This window comes from Sinocyclocheilus rhinocerous, unplaced genomic scaffold (assembly GCF_001515625.1).
Source record: "Sinocyclocheilus rhinocerous isolate Xijiao unplaced genomic scaffold, SAMN03320098_v1.1 scaffold1570, whole genome shotgun sequence".
In the NCBI taxonomy this organism is placed as follows: Eukaryota; Metazoa; Chordata; class Actinopteri; order Cypriniformes; family Cyprinidae; genus Sinocyclocheilus; species Sinocyclocheilus rhinocerous.
In genome coordinates, this window is record NW_015664984.1 from 27735 (window position 1) to 53580 (window position 25846).

Below are 25846 nucleotides of genomic sequence, written 5' to 3' on the forward strand. Positions count from 1 at the left end.
CCGGTTTTACAGGAGCTGTACAAATTCCTGGAGGGCATTGACTAGTCCGCCTTAAAAGAGACAGCCGCAAAAAATGGAACGGAGTGGATGTGGAAAGTCCATCCAGCCGATTCTCCACACAGGAATGGAGCCGCTGAAGCTGTAGTGCGCATCATCAAGAGAGAGCTCCAAAACTGTGGAGGCCAGTCTACCCTCACTTACAGTGAGTTCCTAACAGCCCTTCAAATGGCGGCTAATCTCGCAAATAAACGGCCAATCGATGCCAGGGCACAAACCCAGGAAGACTGCATCCAGTATGTAACTCCAAATGCACTACTGCTGGGGCGTGCATCCCAAAGCGGTGATATCAAAACATTTGACTTTTCCAGTTATCCATTCAAGCGCCTCCAAGCAATGAAATCAGTGGTGGACAAATTCTGGAGATGCTGGAGCCAGCTTGCGGGTCCTAATTTGTTTTTAAGGAGCAAGTGGCATACTTCGCACAGAAACATTGCAATTTGAGACATTGTCTGGATAGCGGATCAAAATGCACTCAGAGGGCAATTTAAGCTTGGTAGAGTAATCAGTATCAATCCAGACAGCAAGGGTGTTGTGAGAGATGTCAACGTCTGAACTTTTCCAAGCTATCCAGTTCCTATCACAAAGCCCTTAAAAGAAATATCAAATAATCCAGTGTCTAAAGGGCGCAAAGAGAAGATTCCAAGTACTGTTCTTCACAGAGACGTCAGACGACTGGTCGTCCTTCTTTCAAGTGAGGAACAAACGAGCGAGTTCTTCATTGGAACATCTTAAATAGTCCGCAACCAATAATGCCAAACCGTTTGCCTTCAAAGCATTGCGATTTCCTCTTGTATCCAAGGAAAATCGAGTGGGAGGTGTCAAGTCAAACTGCGCGGATATAAATAAACAAATAGCAAGCAGATAAAGCATTAAAAAAAAATAATAATAACTGCAATAAGTTCTCAGCCAATTGGGGCGAGGGGCGAATAATCGGAGGCACGAGGGAAAAAAAAGTCAGTGCTGTGATGAGACGAGACGATCACGAGCTCCGCGAAACTGACGAGCTGGGACGTGTAATTAAGCTGATCGTTAAAGTAACGTGACTAATCTGAATCCATATACATGCGCTGTAATCCTAAGTGTTTAAGGTAATTTTCTGAATTGTGTATGTTGTAGATTATACTCAGTAAGTGTATTGAGCTTGTTAATAATACAATTTCAGAGTTTTGGTTGTCAAAAGAGATACAAATAACTGAACGACACCAGTGAATGTTTAAGTAAGCTTTATACAATTCATTTACACATTTTTTTGTTTCTGTTAAAGGTTTTTCACTTTCTTCTGTCTGCCATTTTGAAACTGAATTATAAACAGAAATAAATTAGTGGAATCCAGTTAACGCTTCCGGTGATGATGTTTTAAACTCCCTTTCAAGCGGGGAAGATTGTGCACAAAAAAGGAAAGCTTGACACTCACCCTCATGCTGTTCCAAACCCTTAAGACCTTCGTTCATCTTCGGAACACAGATTAAGATATTTTTTATGAAATCTGAGAGCTTTCTGACCCCGCATAGACAGCAAGGGTCCTACCACGTTCAAGGCCCAGAAAGGTACCAAGAACATCAACAAAGTAGTCCACATTTTATGAAACCTCGAGAATGCTTTTTGTGTGCAAAAAAAAAAAAACTTTATTCAACAATATTTATTCAGCACCACACGCATGCGTTGTTTATGTGCACAAGAAAGCACGCACATGAGCCGTGATACTCTCCAAAATGGCGCTAGGATGACGCAGAGGAGAAGAATTGTTGAATAAAGTCGTTATTTTTGTTTTCATTGTGCACAAAATTATTCTCGTAGCTTCATAAAATTATGATTGAACCTCTGATGTCACATGGACTATTTTAACGACGTTCTTACTACATTTCTGTGCCTTGACCGTGGTAGGACCCTTGCTGTCTATGGAGGGTGAGAAAGCTCTTGGATTTCATCAATTGTATCTTAATTTGTGCTCTGAAGATGAACGAAGGTCTTACGGGTTTGGAACAAAATGAGGGTGAGTAATTAAACTTTCCTGAGGATGGTACTCCCCTAGTTATGCTTGGATACTTCAACATTGGCCATTAATCAGTTATATGATCTGGTTACAAAAAGCTTTAGATGAAGATTTCCCCATCATTTTGTTTATTTGGTTTCTTCTCCGCTTTTAGCAAAACTATGTACAATTTTGGAGCAAATATGCAAAATAGTAAACCAAAACTCGATGGTAAAATAGCAAATACTGCATGGATATAGTAAATTTTCCAGAAAAACTGACATAAGCTGGAACAAATTTGAGCCAGACAGCACAGAATATGAGCATACTGTGATAAACTTCATTGAAATGATCAGGGAGCATTCGAACAAGAATGATAGCAGCCCAGTATAACTCAGAGCTGAACCTAAATTATATTCTAGGATGATATTTTCTCTTTTCTAATAGCTCAAAATAATAGGATGGGAAATAAGGGGATATAGTTAACTAAAAAGCATAGATAGTCACCTGTATTAATGTTAGGGAAACAATACTAGGTGGTTGTTGTGCAAGTCCTAACCATTTTGTGAAATTACTTCCTGGAAGAGAAGCCCTACAAGTCTCTGATCAGATTATTGTCGAGGATGTGGCGAGTGGAGGCCCTAGACTGTTGTTTCAGCCCATATCCTTCTCATTGATGATGCTGGGGGTGGCCTGATGGCAGAAGACAGAGGACTATTTGACAGGCTTTAAGCAGGAGACATGAAATGTGGGATGCATGCAAAAAACATAACTAAACATCATTATGTTTATCATGAGCTTATGAGCTCACTTACCAAGAATAAAATAACGATTTGAAATAATCTCCGATGAATCAAGGAAAATCTGTTTTATTCAGTTTCCGTCAGATTAATCAGCTCATCTTCTCGTTTAATCCTTGGAGTCAATACAAACTCAATTAGAACTATTTAAACAACTCTTTCCTGCTAGCGAATTCTTTTTCTTTCTTTTACAGGTTTAATATGGACTTTAGTAACCTTGGTTACACCATATTTCGCAAAAACGTTTCTAAACAAAGCATGTTGTGCATCTCTGCACACAGCTGTCACACCCTTGGCTGTTTTGTTTTGTTGTGTTTTCCTTTCCCATGTGCTCCGTGACCTAGTTTCCCCGGCTGTGTCTGATTGTCATTGTGTTCAGGTGTGTCTTGTAATCATCCTCATTTACCAACCCTACTTAAGTTCAAGTCTGTTCATTATTTCCTTGTCCGGTATTAAGAATGTGATGTGATTGTGAATGTGTCCCTATGTGTGCTCCTGCCTGTATGTCCTAGATTTACCCTTGAGTGGATTTATTAAAGACTACTTGCATTTATCTTTATCTTCTTCGTTCGTTTATATCACCATAGCGTGACATCAGTAGTGTTTCAGTGCTGAAATAATTTGCCTTTTTTTTTAAACGCCTTGAGTCAGTGATTCACTGACCTATTCATAAAAACAGTTTATTACTTCGTTCCTGAATGAATCAGCTGTTTTGAACGAATCGATTGAATAAATGAATCAACCACTCATTTATCAACGAGTCATTAAGACAGTGGCTTGCTGACACCTACTTGTAATTGTAGTCTCCTTTTTAAAAGCATAATTGTATTTTTTTCTATCATTACATATTTGTGTTCTAAATTTTGTATGTAGAACATGAATTGCATAATATTATTTATGCATTTTGTAAGTGCAAGTTATAATTAATTATAAATGTCTCTTTAAAAAAAAATTTTTAAAAATTAAATTAAGCCACTTAGCCAATGTAACTTTTCAGCAGAGCCTATTTTATTTGAAGTGTATCCCTTGTATTCTGATGCATACATTAAAGAGTTAGTCACACAAAAATGAAAATTATGTCATTAATTACTCACTGTCAAGTCAAACTGCGCGGATATAAATAAACAAATAGCAAGGGGATAAAGCATAAAAAATTAATAAAAAATAACTGCAATAAGTTCTCAGCCAATCGGGGCGAAGGGCGAACAATTGGAAGCGCGAGGAAAAAAAAGTCAGTGCTGTGATGAGACGAGACGATCACGAGCTCCGCGAAACTGACGAGCTGGGACGTGAAAAGCGCACAGACAGTCAAAACATCGTCAAATCCCGGAGTGGCAGCCGGTGAGAACTTTAATAATTAGTTTCACTTCTGTTAATGGAAGAGAAGACGCCGATAGCGGCTGATGCAAGATCAGTTATGGCGCGGCAAATCTCTCTGTGCTCCGCGCGAACGTGGAGAAATTCCGTGACCTACTTTCCTTTAACTGATATTTACTCAACAATTTTGTGTTTTCTGTGTAGCAAATATCGACGTTATTATGATACTGGTTTGTTCATTTGCTTAGATTTATCTGTATTTTTGATTCAATCGCTGAAGAGAGATAAGATAAAATATTGTTTCTGAAGTTCACGTGTAATTAAGCTGATCGTTAAAGTAACGTGACTAATCTGAATCCATATACATGCGCTGTAATCCTAAATGTTTAAGGTAATTTTCTGAATTGTGTATGTTGTAGATTATACTCAGTAAGTGTATTGAGCTTGTTAATAATACAATTTCAGAGTTTTGGTTGTCAAAAGAGATACAAATAACTGAACGACACCAGTGAATGTTTAAGTAAGCTTTATACAATTCATTTACATATTCTTTGTATTTTTTGTTTCTGTTAAAGGTTTTTCACCTTTCTTCTGTCTGCCATTTTGAAACTGAATTATAAACAGAAATAAATGAGTGGAATCCAGTTAACGCTTCCGGTGATGATGTTTTAAACTCCCTTTCAAGCGGGGAAGATTGTGCACAAAAAAGGAAAGCTTGACAATGACATAATTGTGCTTCGTTTTTTGTTGCTTCGTTTTTTGTTGTTTTGTTGTAGTGTTTCTTCTCCTGTGTTCTACTGTACAGACGTGAATTTACTTATAGCTTATGGAAGCTTTTAGGTGGAAGGGTCTAAGTTTAATGGAAAAAAATGATATCAATTATTACTCGTATGAAGTGCAATTAACGAACAACTATGATTTTTTCCCCCAATTCCTCTTGAAGTGCTGTGATCAGAACTATTAACTATAACGTTCAATGGAAAATGCTCCGGAGTCGTTGGAGAACTTCTCATCAGTTTTGATTGAATGCTGGCTGTGGTCTCTGGTCCTGTACAATGAGTTACTGCTCGGAATATGTGAATTTGATACCTACAAACAGAGCAAGAGACAGACAGGCAAAGATTATTTTCATTTTCATCCTAACTAGATAGATGTAATGCTGTTGTCGACTTGCTCACAAAATGCAAACCTCTTCAAATTTCTTGGCCTTGTATTGGTCAGCTCCTTTCAAAAAGTTCAGCAGAATGATGTCACAAAGCACTGTACCCTAAAATATAAAGACAAACAAACAAAAAAACATTAAGAAAAAATGACAGTTTTGTCCACTGAAATTGGTCCTCATATTCCGGTATATTCTGATATTTAATCTTCCCATTAATGTTAACAAATAAGAATTATTTTCTATTGTGAATAATTTCAGAACATAAACAATAATAAAACATTTGTATGCATCCATTAATGTCATGCCTTCATGGAAATACATGCAAATGCTTTAAAAATATTATAAGTAAAAAAAGAAGGAATTGGTGCATCTCAAAATGCACTTTAATTAATGATGTTCAAGATGAGGATGGAGGTAAAACTGTCATGAAAGTTATAGTTATATAAAAAGATAAATATACAGTATATTATACAAAAGAACTGGCATGTGGTTCTCTGAGACATTACTTGGTTTCCATAAAGTGTCTCCATTATGCAAGTAAATTATGTCTATACTGATCGATCTTTGCTGAAGATCTGGGGCCAGTCAGGCGGTTTGCTCACTTCTCACTTGGGTCACATTTCAGATGATTTATCACAATTTCATTATTTGAGTTATTTCATTACATGCTTACACTGGTCAGAACTGCGGTAAAAGTGTTGTGCTTAGTAACTGGCAGGACAGACCAGGACTGTCAGACACACAGTTTTTTTTCTTAGACTCTGCTACCATTTTTGCTTGAATTGACTGACATTTTAAAGTTTTTTCTAAGAATGCTGTATGGCAAAAATGTAAGTACACTGAAAAAGTGTACTTATAACTAAAAGATATATTTGAATTGGATTTGGTGAAAATAAACTGTTTAATGTTCATGCACAGAATAGTAATGAAGACATACCACACCAACTGAGGTGAAGGCAGCAACCATGTTGATCAGAGTTGGGATCATGTCAAATTTTCCTGCCTTTAAAGAGAAGATGTAATGAGCAATTATGCTCACACTTGCATTCAAAATACACAAACATGTATATGAATATGAACTCACATCTCCATTAACCAGCACATCAAATCTGATGGCGTAGGCTTTCAGCAGAGTGCGATACTCGGTCCCGTTCTCCATTTTGAAATACTTCGCGTACCTAAGGACAAAGATTTAGACAAATAAGGATTTCAATAATGATTATCCAACCTGTTAACTTTGAATGATTTAGTGCCTTTTTGTAATATTTTATACACTCTTAAAAAAAAGGTGCATAAAAGGTTCTTCACAGCGATGCCATTTGGTTCTTTATGGAACCATTTAGACAAAAAAAGTTATTCTATGGCATCGTGAAGCACCTTTATTTTTAAGAGTAGTATGGGGGCCACTCTAAAAGTTTGGTGAGCAACAACTATGAACATCAGGAATTAGGTCATATGAATGAAGTATGTGCGTTTGCTTGTGCAGTATCATTAGAGCTCTGCAGACTGCAGCATTCTTCATTCAACTTTAAAGGGTTAGTTCACCCAAAAAATGAAAATTCTGTCATTAATTACTCACCCTCGTGTCGTTTCAAACCCGCAAGACCTTCATTCATCTTCGGAACACAAATTAAGATATTTTTGATGGAATCTGAGAGCTGTCTAACCCTGCATAGACAGCAACACAACTGAAATGTTCCCAGGTCCAGAAACGTAGCAAGGAGATCTGTAAAATAATCCATGTGACATCAGGGGTTCAACCGTAATTTTACAAAGCTACGAGAATACATTTTGTGCGCAAAAGAACACAAAATAACGACTTTATTCAACAATTTGTCTCCTCCGCATCACCCTGTAGCGCCATTTTGGAGAATATCCGCTGGACGCAAAACAACGTATGCTGTTCTGTGTCAGCTGCATTGTTGGGATTTGATCTGAACGGAAACAGCGTATCCGTGTGACGCAGCTGACACAGAACAGCTTACGCTGTTAATTACATCCAGCGGTCGAAGGTCTTATGGGTCTTACGGGTTTGAAACGACATGAGGGTGAGTAATTAATGACAGAATTTTCATTTTTGGGTGAACTATCCCTTTAAGGTGGAAACAAAAGCTTCCAGAACCTGAAGTTGTATCCTGGAGACACAGTGGTCTTCTCTGACATGGCGTCCAGGCGAGTGAAGGAGTAGGCCGGCTTGCACTCATCATCTGCCTTGTCTAAATCACACACCCATGCTATTTTTATCCCTATCACTCCCCCCTGAGAGAAAGAGAGAGATACCTTACACAAATCCAATTTGACTTTGCACTTAAAGAGAAATAAAGATAATGCCATGTTTGAGAGAAAAATCTGAGTTTTTTATACCACACTTATTAGATACTTTTATAAAAACAGTTATTATTTAATACAACAGGTATTTCTTTGTTGTCTTTTAAATAGGGATGTAACGATTCACTCAACTCACGATTCGATTCGATTCACGAGATCGTTACATCCCTACTTTTAAACCATTCCATTGGTAGAGGTAAACATTATGAACTAACTGGCCAAATTACTTTTAAATTATCTGTGTATCAAACTTATTTATAGAATTGTTGTATAGAAGCAATGTAATACTCACATAAATAAATAAATAAAAATACAATAAATACATTAATTACAGTAAGAAAGCAAGGGGGAAATTAACCAAAAAATAAATAAATAAATAATTAAAATAACACTCACTTTTTTAGCAAGGGTAGTGAAGTCCTGTTGTGCAAATCGTATCACATGCCCCACTTTGAATATTGGACAATACATGTTACTCTCAAAGTCAAAATTACACTGCTTTATGTAGGAGCTATTGATGTTGGGCAAAAAGTTTCCCCTGAAAGGAAAATAGAAATATTTAATAACCTCAGAAATGCAGATATTATCTTGAAACAATTTGCCTTTGTGTTTAATTGGCATTACTTTGTGAAGTTAAAACGTGGGAAGCGAATGCTGTTCTTGATGAAGATGGTAAAGTTCTCCACCTCCATCATGGGGTTTCTGAGTGAGAAAAAACTTCATCAGTCCTTTTATTCAACCATGTACACATCTATTCATTTGTTAATTTACAAGCAGACTCACGGTTGAATTTCATCAATCTCTGCAGGACACCATCCTTTGATCTCACAGGTTTTGTGGGTAGCGTTGAAGTTCACACATTGTCCTGTCAGCAACCCTTGAGACAGCCAATGAAAATGAGCATAACATATAGACCAGGGCTGTTCAAACCTGCTCCTGAAGGGCCACAGTCCTGCAGAATTTAGCTCCAACCCTAATTAATAAACCCACCTGAACCAGCTAATCAGACTCACTACATATTTCCTAATTCAAAGGGTGCATCCTTTGAAGGCTGCTTTCGTCACTAGTGCACAACAAACCATGGGATAGTCTGGGCAACACAGGATTCATCTGTTGTATCCTTCATTGCCCGAAAGGGAATTAATTGCCCGAAATACATCAGATGAATCCTTTGTGGTCCAGACTATCCCACGGTTCGTTGTGCACTGGTGACGATATATTTTGTGACGATATACGATTTTTTTGTTGGGGAGAAAATGCCGGATTCATCGGCACCTATAGCCTTGTGAGCAGAGCACTGACATATGGCGCAGTTGCGGTTTGAGTGTCCCGAGAACGAATCCCGCCTCGTGGACCTTTCCCGTTCCCACCCCCCATCTCTCTCTCCCACTCACTTCCTGTCATATCTCTACTGTCCTGTCATAGAAAAATGCAAAAACGCCAAAAAAAAAAAAGAAAATGCCGGATTACACTTTTAAATTAAGTATTGGATTTAAAAAAGCAACAACAACTTTAAATCTTTCTTTTATAGATAATTAATACTATTTATTATGTACATAAATGGACCAAGGTGAACATATTTAGACAGGTTCTAAACCCTATTTTATTTTCAGACTTTTGAATTGAACTAGTACTAACAGTACTGCCTCTCAACAACGGCACTTGTTACGGTTAGTAGAAGAAAAGAGCAATCCACCGTAGGCTAGCCTAGACCGTCCCATTTAACAATGCCCAGACTGACCTTCGCGGCCCTTGAAGGCGTGGCCTTTTAAGTCCACATGCTTTAAAGGATGCAGCCTCTGATTTGGAACACAGCTACTAGAACCTCCCAGGCAAGTGTGTTGTAGCTGGTCTGAGCTAAACTCTACAGGATGTTGGCCCTGCAGGAGCAGGATTGGACACCCCTGATATAGACCTTACTGTGATGATTTTGAGCTCTGCACAAATAGACCATTAAGGGAGTCAAATTTTAATCAATTGCTATTTTTATGACGTTACTAGGTTTAATAGGTTTTCCTTGACAATTTCAGGATCACAAAACAATCAAACAGTAAGATTAAATGCAAAATAATTCACAAGTATATTTCATTTTTTATTGTAAAAATGTGATGATTCCTAATGATTTGGTCTTTCAATAAACTCAAAGAAGATAAAAGAAAAATCTTACCATTGCTTGGTTTTGACATCAGCTTCTTACAAGTATTGTCACTCTCACATTTGAATTTCAACTCGCTCTGAAGAGTTACATGTACAAACACATGAACACACAGAGGGACAGGAATCTATCAAATTCATGTACATTAATCTTGACAGATTTCAGTGTCCTCACTCACCTCTGGACAGTGTCCTTGAACTTGATTTTCTGTCGTTACTTACATAAAAAAGACATACTATAAAATAAAGACATTTGAATTTCAAATAGTACAAAGTATTTGCTGCATTTATGAACAGATTTTCCAAATTAGAACATCCTCAAATGTCTCCAAAGGGAGATTTTTTTTTTATACTTAATTATCTTTTCATGACAATTCTGTCATCAAACAATGTGATATGTTATACAAACAAACATAGATTATATGTAGTATACAGTATATGTATATGTATATGTACTGTATTAAAGTACACTGTATATATACTTTACTAAAGTATACTGAACAAAATTATAAACGCAACACTTTTGTTTTTGCCCCCATTTTTCATGAGCTGAACTCAAAGATCTAAGACCTCTAAGTATTGTAAAACTGCTTGAGATTTACTTGAGTAGGTGTGACATAATCGGCTACATCCATGATCCGGTTGTTATACTCTCCAAACCCTTTCACTTTAGTCATGACTGATGATTCGATAGCCGTGTCTCTCACTTGATATGCTTTCTCATACAAAAACACCCAGCTGAGGGAGGTTGGGTAGGGTGGAAATAGAGGGGAAAAGATATAGAGAGTGATTTAATTACTTTCTTTAATGTAAAACACTCACAAATATTACAAAATACTAAAAAAAGTAACCTATGCCGTCCAAGCACTTTATTACCAAGATCAAAAAGATGATTCCTACTTTCATACAGTTGCCTCTTAAAGTACTTTACATCAATTATGTTAAAACAAAAAGACTAAACGCAAGCCGTTGAATTGTCTAGTAATGATTAATCAAATTTACTATAGCCTAATATATTTCACTTTACAATGTTTTTAAACAGAAACCAGTTTGATTTTTTATTTGTTTGGGCACAATCTTAAATCTATCTATTCCACTGACATTATAAAAACATTGTCTCAAAACAACTCACCCAACGAAGTATGTGATGATGAGGAGTTGGACGACACGGTTTATGATGCCAATAGTCCAGCTCTTTACCACCACGGACTTGGTCGTCTCATAGGTAAAGAAATCTGTTATGCAGTTCCACATTTTTCCAGAACACTGCTGCATTTACAAAAATTATACACTCCGCGTGTATCAACGTATTTGTGTGAATGTTTAGTTAGGAATATAGTGTAGATACTTGGGATATATCCGTCCAAATGCTTGATCCTGCCTTTTTATAATCGAAAACCCATGGATTGTCAATAAAAGTCAAAAAAGCTCTTCAATAATCTTCCTTATTTGTTTGCCTGATAAAAAGTCTCCACATCTTGAGAGAAGATGCTTTCAGAGAAGACCCCCTATCTTCCTCTTAGTCCCGCCCCTTCTCCTCCCTCTTTCCTCATTCTTCCTCCTTCAGTAATTCAATCCTTTCTTCAGATGTAAAATTTACGTTACACTCAGATGCTTACTTACCAAGTAACTTTTTTTAGTCATACTTATTTTTATTTTCGTTTTTTTTTTTTACGTATTTAGTCATTTGCAATATTAGCTTGTTATCTAATCCATCATGTTCTGATGAGATTGACTGATGGTTTTCAATGCTTGGAGGCACATAATGTTGTACGTGTAGAAATAATAGTAATAATATTATCAGTAATGTTAGTTGTATTCATTTATAATAATAATAATATTAAGAATTATTAGCAATACTATCGGTTTTATTTTTACTAATATTATGTATTTTTAATTAACCCTTTTCTCTTTTACCATTCAAAAGTTTGGGAGCAATATATTAAAATTTTTTTCAAAGAAGTCCCTTATGCTCACCAATTATTAATATCTATAAAAATATTATTACAATTTGAAATAACTGTTTTTAAAAATATGTATTTTAAAATTACATTTATTCCTGTTGAATTTTTTTCAGAATTCTTTGATGAATAGAAAGTTCAAAAGAACATTTATTTGAAATATTTGTAAAATGAAATCTTTACTGTCACCTTTGATTAATGTATGCTTGCTGAATAAAAATTAAACAGTAGTGTAGGCTATTAGATAGAAAGCAGATATCAACTTTAATGTAGTATGTTTAAAACATATCAAGTTCAAATGTATATTTTATTTTTTATATTATATTTTACATTCATATATTTATATCAGAGCAACAAAGACCTTCTAACACTGAAACGTCAAGCTGTTCTTTTACAAAGAGCTGGAGGAGAATGTCATGTAACTCAGATTCCAATTAAGCGAATGGGAAAAAATGCGATTAGGATCCATCCCACAACAAGCACTTACACATACACACACTTTAACCACAACTGAAAGGTACCATTTCTTGATATGGCCAAGAGACCAACCATTAACCTGTGGTTACCTCACTCTATAAGTACAATACATCTGGGACTCGCTTCCTCGCAAAAACACACACAAAGCAGGAGTAACGCATGACAGAGGACCAAATCAAATGAGAGACAGCAGAGTGAGGCTAAGTTCAAGTACTGCTGGAGTATTTGAAGATGTCTATCAGTCAAGGATAATGTTGAGTGTTAGATGTCTCATGATGATTCGATTGTCTTGAAACAGGATCTTGAGATGAAGGGAGGGCACAGAGTGAAAAGGGGGAGAGAGAAAGAGACTGAGGAGAGAGTGAGGAAATGGATGGGACTCAATACAAATTGGTGAACAAAGTCATCAATGCGCCAAATGCAATAATGAGCAAAGTGGTTTGAGAGGCATGATTGAGAGAGAGATAAAATCCACAGAAACGTAAAAAGCAGACTAAAGGGAAATGGGAGCAGCAGGAAATACAGGTGCATCTCAATAAATTAGAATGTCGTGGAAAAGTTTATTTATTTCAGTAATTCAATGAATTTATTTAATACACGAGTTTCACAATTTGAGTTGAATTACTGAAATAAATGAACTTTTCCACGACATTCTAATTTATTGAGATGCACCTGTAAGAGGAGGGTAGAGATGTTGCACATACCAGGAATAAGAAGACATCAAATTGATCGGAAAATTAACACTAAGAAGGAAGTAGAGCCCAAAGAAATATTTGATAGAATATTTAAACAGCACAGATATAATAATAGGTTGTCTAAGGTGAGGAATAGCCTACATCCTAATTAAGGGAAAACAATAACAACAGCAGACAATAATAATGGTAATCATTTTTCTCCTTTTTAACCTCACCATAAAAAAATGGTTCTACTTTTAACATTTATCTACAAAGTGCAAAAGAGTTATTAAAAAGTGTAATAATGATAATATTAATCATAACAATTAAAAAAAATCTCATTCTGACTTCATATAGTTCCTTTAGGCTAGCTGATAATAGCAAAGCCAAGGTCAGGGCTTCCCAGGCCAGGGAACACTTGTAAACTGTACTATACAGACACTGTAAGTTGATCTGAAAGAAGAAGGTGTCTGGAACATCAATACATGTAATGTAAATATAAATGTAATCCTTGACGAAATACGCACCCGTTTAGTGTTTTGAACGGATTCAGAAAATCTTTACCTGCAGCGGAGTCGTTCACAAGCTGCACGTTATGGCTTTTTTTTTGATCGTATGCTAATATTCACTTCTTCCAGCATTCTTTCCGTTTTGTTTAGTTCTTTACGAAGTGAGACACCGCCTCAAACGATTTAGTGTTTGAGTGGCTGGCTGTCGCAACCATACCTAGTTTCCAACTGACTTACAGTTATGACTATTTATTCGTATAGTCTACTCTAAGCAGTTTATGCAGTAGACCCCATGCATCGCTAGTTTTGATTCTAGACAACAACAGGGCCACGAGCTTCGTAAATTTATGCCAACGAAGACGAAATGGCGCCCTTTGTAGTGGCCTAATGGGACTGACCATTAATCAGTCTGTTGTTTTCTTTTTTCTCCATAACATCATCAGAAAATAAAGTGTGAACATTATAATGTTGTGCTGATGTTGATATTCACATTGTAATTCTTATGCTTTACAGCCGAAAGTTAAAGGACGTCACACTTTCCAGAACTTTCCACATCCATTAGCTAAAACAGACTCTCAGTTGTTGGGTTTGTTGGCTTTTTACTATGCTTAAATAAATCCTTTTACTGTTGTTGCAACCACATTAACTTAAAAACCACACTACATTTCCGCTTACATTCCAGAGAACTGATGAGCATGCGAACAAGTAAGGGTTGTAAAATATTGAGTTGCTGTTTTCATGACATGATGAATATTCACTTGAGTCATAAATTAAAGATGAATTTTAATTTGTTGAATAATTTGTTAAAAACAATGAAATTTTAAAATGTCGATTTTTTTTATGTTACAGTAAACGTGTACAATTAGTAATGTGTGTGAACAAAATACTGTATAAAATAAATGGTGAGATCAGATCAAACTCAAATTATGAATACAGGATGAATACAAATGTAAAAAAGATTTTTACATTTAAGTAATTTTTTTTCATAATTTGTTATTCAAATGCGAATACATATAGAGCAAGCTCAATAGCTGTCAAAGATAAGGTTTCTGTCGTGTTTGGAAAGCAGCACTGTAAAATATCTCTGTGCAATACACACCATTTTAAAGAAACAGATCACCCATGTTTTGTTCCAAAACTCTTTTCCACGCAATTGGAATGAATAGGGAATGAAGCATAAAACCTTCAGAAAAGATTGAAAAAGCAACCAGCAGTATAAAAATTGGCTGATTCAAGAATGAAACATTCAAACCTATTTTGTGAATTGGATTAGTCGATTCACTGAAAAGACAGCTCAAAAGAAGGATTTGTTGATGAAACAGACATTTCTACTTCTTTCGTGAATGAGCCAAGGAGAGCTAAGGTGCGGAATATAGCTTACTAGTCGTATGGACTGATTTTATGATACCTTTATGGTGCCTTATAAAGCTGTAGTCCTCATTCATTGTAATTGCATGGAAAAAACTCACCAGTATGTTTGTCAAAAGCTGTCCTTTTGTATTCCATAGAAGAAAAAGTCCTCTGGGTTTGGAACAACATGATAGTAAGTAAATGATGACAGAATTTTCATTTCTGGGTGAACTATTCCATTAATATCAACACTACCAAAGGTATATACAAAAGTGTTTATGGTAGTCTTGACAACTTAAAACAAAACTTAAAGATGTGATGCTGTAATATGTACTGTATCAGGACTTCATCAGGTCATGTACACTATAATGATGAAAGGGAAATGTTTTTTTCTTCCACTCCCCTTTTAATGTGTCTGTCATTAATGTCTTTTAGTCTGAGCCGGACTCTTCAGAGCTAGGCGGTGTGGTGACCACTTCCTCTTCATCATCAGACCCCTGCATAAAAATAGCACCAACAGAGAGTGACAGGGAGACAATGAATACAATGAATACCTGCTTGTATAAGATTAAAACTAAATAAAGAAAATCAAATGATCAACAGTCAAAAAGTGTCAAGAATTCTGGATGCATCAATTGTAAAAGCTACACACAAATATGTGTTTCATATTAAGGTTAGAATCTAAACTTTTAATATTTTTTTAATCTAAATCAATGTGAACTAATTATTTTACAAGAACACAATTTAGGTTAAACAAAACTCTAATTGTAAAAAAAAATATTATTAAACTGCTCTTTTTAAATTCCTATCGAGGTTAATCATGAAAGAATTCATTAGTTTGGACAGAATTTTGCATTATGCTCAATTTTACATTTAATATAGTAAGATATAGGCAACATGTGATGGAAAAAAATGACTGCTTGTTAAGCTGTACTCACACTAGACTTTGAGCACGCAAAATTTTTTGGACAATGCATCAGTCGTGATTTTAATTAGAGTTCACCAAACTCGAATTTGGGAATGCAGTGAAATGCGAAACTTTTTCGCCGGAGCTTGCGTTTCGCTGTCCCGCATTCGCATACATATGAAATTCAGTGTAATAAAAAGTGACCACCCCTACTGAAACTGAGAAGGCAATTGGTGCAAAAAAATCTGTTATTCAGGCAATACACCTAACGCCTAACGTCTCAGGATGTGATGTATGCAATACTCTGTAATCTTTTTCTGAGCAGCCACCTATACATTTACCCACCAGTAAGGATACTATGGAAAACACTGTTGCTGTAACTATGTTAATGAATGAAACAAATTTGTGAAGTGTGTGTTAGTGTGTTACCTTGCGCTTCCGTCCTTTGCGTTTGTCTGACTCTGATGAGCTCTCCTCGCTGGATATGAACTCTCGACTCTTAAAGCTGTCGTTGCCTGTAGCTCGCTCCTTCTCTTTTTCCCTACCACCACCTGACTTCCTTTTCCTCTTTTCTTCATTCTTCCCTCCTTTCTTCTTCCTCTCCCTTCAGGAATGAAATGTGGGGAAAATGGTAAGAAATAGCCAGTTACTTAATGCTAAGATCATATTTTGGAACAATATGATGGTGAGTAAATGAACTGTCCATTCAAAGTGAGGCGCAGGACAAAGTTGTGAATATTTTGAGTACTTTATTGAGCTGCCTGAGGAGCCTCCTCCACTCTCCTTGTACTCTCTCATCACTCGATCATACTCTTTCTTTGCTTCCTCTGCTTTCGCTTCCCACTCCTGGTGGAAAAACGAGATATCAGTTCAAGTTTAAAGTGAGACTGAAGGAGAAACAAGACAGTTAGAGGAATCTAAAACTTTAAAGGGATAGTTCACCCAAAAATGAAAACTCTGTCATGAATTACTCAACCTCATGTCGTTCCAAACCTGTAAGACCTTCGTTCATCTTCGGAACACAAATTAAGATATTTTTGATGCAATCCGAGAGCTTTCTGACCCTGCATAGACAGCAACGCAATTACCAAGTTCAAGGCCCAGAAAGGTAGTAAGAACATCGATAAAATAGTCCATTTGACATCAGTGGTTCAACTGTAATTTTGTAAAGCTACGAGAATACTTTTTGTGCGCAAAGATGCGGAGGAGACTAATTGTTGAATAAAGTCATTATTTTTGTTTTCTTTGCACACAAAAAGTATTCTCGTAGCTTTATAACATTACGGTTGAACCACTGTTGTCACATGGCTTATTTTAACGATGTCCTTACTACCTTTCTGGGCCTTGATCGTGTTAGGATCCTTGCTGTCTGTGCAGGGTCAGAAAGCTCTCGGATTGCATCAAAAATATCTTAATTTGTGTTCCGAAGATGAACGAAGGTCTTACAGGTTTAGAACGACATGAGGGTGAGTAATTAATGACAGAATTTCATTTTTGGGTGAACTATCCCTTTAATATTGAGGAAAGTCCAGTGAATGTGCCAGTGGTAGAGAGTGTATGTCACCTCTTTCTTCTCTTTGCTAAGTTGTTTCCACATTTCTCCAGCCTTTTTTGGAGATTTCTGTGATAGAGATGCCCGGGTTCTCTGATTTAATGCGGTCTCTGCTAGAGTTCAGCCAGAGCATGTAGGCACTCATTGGCCTCTTGGGGGCGCTGCTGTCCTTTGCCTTTTTCTACACGCAAGAACACACAAGTAGCATTGAATTTTGAGAGTAAAAAAATAAATTACTAAATGTACTTAAAATAAATGTAAATAACCAGTGTGCAACCTCTGTCACCCACATGTTTTATCCTTCCCTCTTCTCACCTCTTTCTTTCGTGGTTTTCTTTCTTTTACAAATTTAGCTTTCTTGGCTGGTTTTTCTAAAAGAATAAATACTATTTATAGTATTTTTTTTTTTTTTTTTTTTTTTTTTCGGGTTTCCCTTTTCTGGGTTATTTCTTAAAACTGCGATGTATTGATGATTATCTTGTAACGCAGGGCTAAATGTTTATGCAGAATGAGGCTAGCAGCAGATGATTTTCATAGGAGGTTGGTATATCTGTGCAAACAGCAATAACGCCTGCAGCATTCCAAGTGCGGATATTCTGACCCTTTCCCCTCAGGTTAAAACCTCCTTTACTAGCGGATTGGACCCACGTGAGACTGCAGTCTGTAGCGCATCTAATGCACTTGAGCTCTCACTGTGCAGTGCCATGGGTTCACCTCTCATGACTGGATAGAGCCAGGGGGTGGTCTGCCATGATTTCTATTATATCTACTTGTTTTTCTTTGTGTGTGTGTGTGTAATATATGTATGTGTATATATATGTGTGTGTGTGTGTATATATATGTATGTATATATATATATGTGTGTGTATATGTGTGTGTGTTAAATAAATAAATAAATACTACAGAAACTGAAGTACCTATTTGAGTTTCTTTTGTGTCTTATTGCGCTATTTTATATACTTGTTGCATTTAAAACAGCAAGGCTTAAAAACATAACTTATGCGAGAGTGCAGCATTGTAAAATGACATGAGCACAACTGCAACAATCTGAAATCTCTACAGATTGACAATTTTCTACCGATTTATTGTGTCTACACCGGTCATCTAAACACAAAATCATATTAAGCTTGCCGACTGATTGGCTCAGAGAGCTGCCACTCACCACTCTCGCCCTCTGAGTCATCACTGTCATTGGCCTCCTCACGGATCTTGCCCTCTTCTTTCATGCGCTCCAGGTATGCATCATGCTGGTCGTCGTCTGAGTCACTGTACATGTTATCATTACCTTTCATACCCTGACAGAGTACAAATTAAAATATCAGTGCTATATATAAATGTCATTGCAAAGTTAGTATTTGTAACAAAGCAGACGCGGGAAAGCCCTCTCCAAGCAAAAGATTTCAAACCCACTCATGTTCTCATACTCAACAGCCTTTCTCTCTCTCACACACACACACACACACACACATTCATATAAGCAATCAGTGTTAACTCATTTAAAAGCACTCCCTTGAGCAATGCTGTCTTCATAGCACACAGAATTATCTAGCATACAAAAGGTTTTCTCGTAAAGTGACCACAAAATTATATTCAGATTTCAGACAAAATACTATTGTGGTCTTAATGAAAGTCTGTGTGATCTGAACACAGCGTTAAGCTGGTCAAATCATAACCAGCAGTCAGCCTTTCCACATTTTGCTGGATGAGACATCTGCCTTAAGCCATCAAAGATAAGAAAGAACACATTTGACACTCGGGTTGTGATTGAGACGCGCAAACAAACACCATGCAAGCAAGTTATAGGAGAACCGACACCAGACCAAACTGCAGGGCAATACCAACCTTTTTCTACATGAACACAATACAGACATACACCACAAACACAAAGAGTAGAATAAGTGTCCGTCTAAGTGGATGAATATTATGTACTGCTTAATAGGAAGCAAGAAGAACTGTAGACGTACCTCTTTGAAGCCTCTGTTCTTGATGCTTAACTTCTTAGCATTGACGAAGTCAAAGAGTTTCCCATATTCCTCCCTGAAGAAGAGGCAGATTAAACAAACAGAGGATAAAGACTCTGAGTTAAAGCTTGTTCACACCAAGAACGATAACTGTATGTGACCCTGGACCACAAAACCAGTCATAAATCACACGGGAATATTTGTATCAATAGCCAACAATACATTGTATGGGTCAAAATGATCAATTTTTCTTTTATGCCAAAAATCATTAGGATATTAAGTGAAGATATTTTGTAAATTTCCTACAGTAAATATATCAAAACTTTATTTTTGATTATTAATATGCATTGCTAAGGAATTAATTTGGACAACTTTAAAGGCGACTTTCTCAATATTTCGATTTTTTTGCACCCTCAGTAAATAGTTGTATCTCGGCCAAATATTGTCCTATCCTAACAAACCATACATCAATGGAAAGCTTATTTATTCAGTTTTGAGATTTTTACTAAATCTCAATTTCAAAAAATTGACCCTTATGACTGGTTTTGTGTTCCAGGGTCACATATTAGCTTCCACACCAATGGATGATAAAGTTTATTATAAAAGTGTGTCCTGTGGTTTTGTCATCTTAAATGCTTGAGCTCTTTAAAGTTCGGTGGATTCTGATTGGCTGTCAATGTTTTCATTCATAAGCTGAAAAAAAAAGAGAAAAGTGATTCAATCAATATCGTTCCTCTGTGTTGTTAGCATTATAGCTGTGGTGTGGACATCCCTATTCAATTTTGTAATTGAATAACTATCTTTAGTACATTATATAGGGAAATCTTGAATGTTTTAGTGAGATATGTTTTTATATAGTAGCTCATTAGATATGAAACACAGTATGATTACAATGAGAAATGTGCTAGAACAATGAGAGTTGTGTGTAGCATTTTTACAAAAATAACGTACCAGAATGTAGTGCAAAATTGTGTTAAAGTTCGCTCAAAAAATGACCTGTCATTGTTTACTCTTTTCAAACCTGTATGACTTACTTTCCTCAGTGGAACAGAAAATATTATATTTTTAAAGAATTCTCAAGTGTTTTTTTGTTTTGTTTTTGTCTACACAATGGAAGTCAGTGGGGTCCAATTTTCCTTGGACAAAATGGACAAAAACAGAAACATTTAGGTAACTATCTCTTTTAGTTTTGCAGAAAGTGTTGTTTCTCACACATTAGTGTGATGTGATTAACTGATGCCTTGGTGTATTGATTCAGTCATAATGTGTGTTAAATTGAAAATACTTTAATGTGCATAAAGTAGCTTTGATCTTTTTCGCTTAACATCTAATGTAGAAGGGGTCAGGTCACTAAAAGAGAGGGGCAATTTTACTCCAGAATAACAAATAAAATCACCACAAAGAGACAGCACGGACCTTCTATGGCAGATGGGGGTAAGTGCTTAAGGACATAATGGCAGGAAGTGCCTTAAACAGGATATGGACACTGGCCTTTTCATTACTGGTGTGGTCTAGTTCCCACAAAGCTATGTTCTCAACCATTGGACAAGACTAACATTGGGCTCATGGGTACCTCTCGTTGCTGCTGAAGGTGTATTGATTTCCCTGCTTGGTCTCGATCTCGAAATCAAAGGAGCGGGTGGTGGTGGTTCCACGAGCAAAGTTCACGCAGGCGATCTCATCAAAGCGCAGGTGCACTGGGGGCTTGTGCACATAGCTGAAACCTCTTTCCAGAGGATACAACAGCCCTGAACTGGCCTTATATGAACATGTTATACACTGAGCACCTGAGTGACTAGAGAGAAAATAACATTGGAAGGTTCACTGAATTTGTATAGATATTACTGTTTGTTCTTCTACATAATTCCAGAATATAAACTAATATCTGAAACTTTTTAAAGAAATGCATACTTTTATGCAGCAAGGATGCATTAAATTGATCAAATGTCACAGCAAAGAAAAATTCTACTTCAAATAAATGACGCCTTTCTATTCATCAAATAATCCTGAAAAAAATATATCATGGTTTCAACAAACATATTAAAGGGGTCATATGATGTTGCTAAAAAGAACATTATTTTGTGTATTTGGTGTAATGAAATGTGTTTATGCGGTTTAAGGTTCAAAAAACACATTATTTTCCACATACTGTACATTATTGTTTCTCCTCTATGCCCCGCCTTTCTGAAACGCGTCGATTTTTACAAAACTCATCGGTCTGAAAAACGAGGTGTGCTCTGATTGGCCAGCTGGAAAAATTGAAATCACATCATATGACCCCTTTAAGCAGCACAACTGTTCCCAACATTGATAATAAGGAGAAATGTTTCTAGAGCACCAAATCAGCATATTAGATTGATTTCTGAAGGATCATGTGACACTGAAGACTGGAGCAGTGATGCTGAAAATTCAGCTTTGCATCACAGGAGTAAATTACATTGAAAAATACATTAAGAAAGAAAAGATTATTTTACATTTTAATAGTTTCATAATTTTGCTTTTTTATTGTATTTTTGATCAAACAAACGCAGCTTTGTTGAGCATAAGACTTTTAAAAACTGAAATATTGAATATAACTGACCCCAAACTTTTGAACAGCAGTGTATCTGAATCTTTTGTTCAAATTACTATTAAAAAATAAATCAGGAAGATTAGCTGCAGTGGCATTGTATCAGATATTAAAGAATAGCATTTTGGTGTATATTGTATTATATTTATGTATTTTATACTCTTTAATCTTTAAAAACATAATATTAACAATATGTAAAAGTAGGTATATGTTGTTTTGTTTAAAATAATTTAAGCTAGTTTATATTTTTACCTTATATAAAAGTATTTTTGCAATTGTTGTTTTTTTAAATCTAATTTTCTTTCACTGAAACGTTTTTACAGTGTTTACCCTTGGAAATTTCCAGGCACTGTGATCTTTCTGTTGACCAGGGCCTTCATGACTCTGCTGACCATCTCATAGAGAGAGACAGACATGTTTTTATGAAGTTTCCCCTCAAAACGTCTCTCCACCTCATCCCTGCAGAACACAAGGGAGAAAAACGGTAACACACTTTGAAGAATGAGTGTAAATGATGGTATAAGTTTGAGTGACATATTCCTTTAATCCCAGGTTACTCTTAAGGTGACTGTCCCTGTAATAATTGTACTGTAACTTGCTTAGGATTAATGCATCTGCTAAATGACTTCTTGCTCTAAATTAGTTTCATCAACCTCGCAGAAATAAAAGAAAGCTACTTTTCTACTTTTAGTCTTGGCAGCAAATGTAAAGAGTTTTTTCAGACATCCATCACATCCTTCAGTGTCCCTCATTCACTCACTCTCACTCACTCGTTCATGTTGAGAGTAAGGTTGATATCCTCCTCCTTGGAAAACAGAAGAATGAGAAAATGACAGCGGGTTTGACCTTGTTTAATAGGCGGGTCCAGACTGATCTGAAACAGACAGGAGGTTGCAGCTATTAACACAGAGGTCTTATATCAGCACAATTCTCAAATTTACTACACAACGAAAACAGACCATTGCAAAAAACAAAGCCCTGTAATACTAGTCCTATAGATGGATCCAGACAGAAAGCAGAGATTGTTTAACAGACCATGATGCTGCACTCACCACAAAGAACATCTGCCGCTGGTCCTTATGAGGCAACAGGAAAAGGCGGAGCACTGTGGTGTATGGGATCTTGTAGTCAAATGTCTTACCATGCAGATGGAGGAATGTCGGATAAATGCGGATATCGTACCTACAGAGAGCAAAAACCATTAAAACTTTGCTAGTTCACATAATATTTTAATAAGAAAACAAAACGGTGTGATGTTATGTTTATGTATATGTACCTGCCCCTAGGTGTGAGGCACTGCAACTCTCTGAAGATACACACAGCATCTCCTGTAGCCTGAATGACATCTGCCTTTGACAGAATGTTCTGAGCAAATGCTTAAAACAGCAGAGAAGAGCACTGTGACCTCATTACTTTTCAGTTGAAGTGGGCTTTACGGGTGCAAAGATTTTACTTTAGGGCTCTAACTGGAGTCTGTGCAAAAGTTTAGAGAAAAACTGCGTAATTTAAAAAAAAAGATTAAACTGAACATGCAAATAAAAACTAAATAAATTGATTAAAATAACTAAAATAATATTACAATAAATTATTTTAAAATTAAATAATACAGTACAGTACTATAAAAAGCAATATAATAAAAACAATTTTTTAAAATAATATTTATACATTTATAATGTTATTTTTTCTGATCAAATTAGATTCAGTTGGGTCTTTTTACTTGAAAATGAGTAGCATAATTTTAGGACGGGTGTCACTCACACAAGGATGATCATATTTTGGGTCATCTAAAGATTGAAAACCCCTGCTTTATAGGCATATTATGATTATTACTTTGTAACCTATGCCATCTGTTGGTCACTGTTAGGTAGTGGTGCACACACAAGCATGCACACTTACCTCCACAGGGTCTGAACCCTCGTCCCCTGTGCTGGGTGGGACATAGAAGCGCACCTCCATGAGGGATACCTCTGTGTCATCGTTCTGATGAAACTCCACAGTGACCTCATTCTTTCCCGTCGCACACTGGGAGACACTGGTGAGCGGAATCTCAAACGCAGGACTCTCATTCACCTCAAATGAAAACAACGGCCCTGAAAAGCCACAGAAGGACAAAATGTTTAATACTGGGATATGGCAGTGGAAGCTACGTTGATTAAAATGCAAAGCTGGTTAGTTATTAACAGTCTTCTATTATTTCTATTAATTATTATGAATTGATTTATTATTTCTAGTGGTCGACCAATACGGTCTGTTGATCAACAATGGCGGTGTCTTAAAAATCAGGATGGCTGATAGCTGATATAAATTTAATAAATGATATCACAGTGTTTTATTTAAAGATTCTAAATAATGCATGTATACCAAGTGCTGTAATTAAATTTGTATTTTTTCTCTACATAACATTTACTACATTAGACATTATTAAAATTATAGAAATTACTCAATATTTAAAAAACATTTCTGAAATTGATTAAAAAAATAAACCTGTAAAATAAAAAGATTTATACTTAGCTATGCTTGATTCTGTAATCCTATTATAGTATCTTTCACAAATAAAGAAATCGCTGAATACAAGTCTGTGTGCACTGGGAATAACTTTTTTTTCCCACTGTAAATGTCACGAATCCGGTCTATGAACTTCAATTCACTCACCACCAGAGGTCACCCTTCCATTACATTGACTCTCGCACTACACAAACCGTTGCAGTCTATCAGTCGTATAATGCATGGCAATGGTAACAAAACAGATCATCATGAGTCGTCAAGTCACAACAGATCTTCATGAGTCAAGTCAAGTATCAGCTGATTTGCCAGAGCCTCGACACGTCTCAGCTGATCATCCAGAGTCACGTCACATCACAGCTGATCATCCAGTCACGTCACATCACAGCTGATCATCCAGAGTCACGTAACATCACAGCTGATCATCCAGAGTCACGTCATATCACAGCTGGTCATCCAGAGACTTATGAACTCTCGTCTTGTTCTGTTCTGGCCAAGGAGGACATCTATGAACTCACTACCTGTCCTGTCACGGCTATGAAGGCCGCATGTGAACTCTCTGACTGTCCTGTCACGGCTAAGGAGACCGTCTGTGAACTCACCCTGTCGTTGCCAAAGAGACCATTAGTGAACCGTCTGTCTATTCAGTTTCTGTCAATGTGTCTGATTTTGAACTGTCTGTCTTGCCTGTTTCTGTCAAGGAATCTAAACCTGACCTGTCTGTCTGTCTAAATGTTTCTGTTGTGTCTGAGTTTGAACCATCTGTCAGTTCATCTTCAATCACTGAACTGTCTGCCAATCCAGTTTCAATCAATGCACCCGGTCTTGATCTGTCTGCCAGTCCACAACTCCCACATGTACCTAATTCTGAATTATCAGTCTGTCCTGTTTCCCGCAATGAGCCTGATGTTAACTCTACTGTCTGTTCCGATCCCACTGTCAATACCAATTTAGTACTGTCAATCTATGAACATGTTATTTGCCCCATTAATTTGAACTTTTGTCCTGCTCTGAACCGTTCATGGAAACCCTAAATGAACTTTCTGTAGGCCCTGCTAACCCTGTCGTTGCCAGAGAGACCATTAGTGAACCGTCTGTCTATTCAGTTTCTGTCAATGTGTCTGATTTTGAACTGTCTGTCTTGCCTGTTTCTGTCAAGGAATCTAAACCTGAGTTGTCTGTCTGTCCTAATGCTTCTGTAGAGTCTGAATTTGAACTATCTGTCGGTCCTGATTTAATCATCAAGTCAAAATCATCAAAATGTTGAACCATCCATCTGTCCAGTTTCTACTAATGAGCCTGTCTGCGCAATGAGCCTGATGTTAACTATGTTAACTCTTCCGATCCCACTGTCAATACCAATTTAGTACTGTCAATCTATGAACATGTTATTTGCCCTATTTGCCCCATTACGATCCCAGAAACCTTACCTGAACTCCCTGTAGGCTCTAGTAGCCTTGTCACAGCCCAAAAATCCTCCTTTGAACTCTTAGCTCTGTCTGTCATGAACTCAAGGACTATAAATGCACTCCGTGTCTGTCTCTTTAACTCTGTCACTGCCATAGAGAACATTGATGAACTTCTTGTGATC

General features: G+C 36.6%; 2 pseudogenes; both read right to left on the reverse strand.

Moving 5' to 3' along the window:
• Positions 1–5065: 5065 nt before the first annotated feature.
• LOC107730502 (P2X purinoceptor 3-like) lies at positions 5066–11420 on the reverse strand (annotated as a pseudogene).
• A 3026-nt stretch (positions 11421–14446) lies between these two features.
• LOC107730495 (FACT complex subunit SSRP1-like) overlaps positions 14447–25846 on the reverse strand; it is a 16780-nt pseudogene continuing 5380 nt past the window's right edge.